The following is a 1,432-nucleotide window of genomic DNA, read 5'->3' as shown; positions in this document are numbered from 1 at the left end:
CTTAGCAGTAAATCATGCGGGTTACAAATAAAGTGCATGGGAGAGAAAAAAAAAACACGTTAACTGTGTTTATTGGCTTGAACATTTGGAAGGTGACTACCTGGACAAAATGGATTCAAAGAGCCCTGGCACATCTCTTCCGTCTCTTCTCTTGTATTCTAATACCCTACTAAAACTGTTGACTTAACATCTCCATTCTGTGGTTTTCTGTGGGTAATGGCAGGTCTGCTTTAGGGAGGCTGGGCCATGGCATGCAAGGGCTTGGGTGCACCAAGATTTCCAATTGCTCGCTTCGACCCTGGCCTTTGTAGCTGCCTGTTTGTGACAGATCTATTTGCTTGTGGAGCAGCTGTGAAATTGCAGCAGATTTGAGGTATCCATGAGCATATCCGTGCATTTCGCTGCATAGAATAATGTGTACCTTGTGCTCTGGGCAGCACACTGTAATTAGTTTGTAGAAGTTGTTTGTCTCTGATGATCTATAAATACACATACATAAAACTATAAGGGAATGAGGAGTCACATGCTTAAAGCAAATGCATTCTAATGCAGAAGAGCTTTATACACTGATCACATTCCCCCCTCCCCAAATGTGGTTCCACTGCTGATCTTTCTTTCATTTCACATAAGGCTGACTGAAAATATTTCCTTTCTCCTCTCACATAAGTAGACTAAAATGGATGAATTTCCCGCTGAAATCAAGGGCATTCACCATTCAGTGATAGTCTCCACCTGCGCTCTATTTGTTACCTTGTTCTCAGAGAAGGCAAAGAAAGAAAAAATAAACACCTCAGGCAGAGATATCAGTTCCTCTTGTCAAACATTTTCCCCTTGATTCACTGGCACCATCTGAGTACCTCCAGTCAAAAGCTTCATTTTACAAACCAACCAAACAAAGCCCTTCAACTTTTTCAAGTGACTTTTTCCATGACCCGTTTTTCCCATTCCTTCAGTTTAAGAGAAAAGACAGAACGATGAGTTTCTTGCTGGAGCGCTCCTGGCTCAGTGGGTTCCCACCAATACTTGCTGTGCCGTTAACTGTTGGGGTACCGGCCCCTGCTGCAAAGGGTGGCAGGAGGGTGAGTTTGATGTGAGAGTAGAAGTAAGCACTGGAGTGCCTGGGTCTCTCCGCGTGTTGCTGTAGCTGGGCCCAGGGAACCCCAGGAGAGGCGAAGGAGAGGGCAGCATCCCGAAGAGGCTGGCGAAGGGCATGCGCTTCCCTGCCTGGCCAGTCTCTGCCCGCACCCTGCCCGGTCCTGCCCTGCCTGGCCCCTGCCCAGACCCTGCCCGGTCCCTGACTCGTCTTGCCCATCTTTGCCCGCTCCCTGCCCACTCCCTGCCCATCACTGCCCGCCCCTGCCCATCACTGCCCATCACTGCCCACCCCTGCCCATCATTGCCCATCACTGCCCATCACTGCCCATCACTGCCC

The sequence above is a fragment of the Athene cunicularia genome, assembly GCF_003259725.1.
Source record: "Athene cunicularia isolate RWA chromosome 14 unlocalized genomic scaffold, athCun1 chr14_part1, whole genome shotgun sequence".
Classification (NCBI taxonomy): Eukaryota; Metazoa; Chordata; class Aves; order Strigiformes; family Strigidae; genus Athene; species Athene cunicularia.
Note: the sequence above shows the minus strand (reverse complement) of the source record.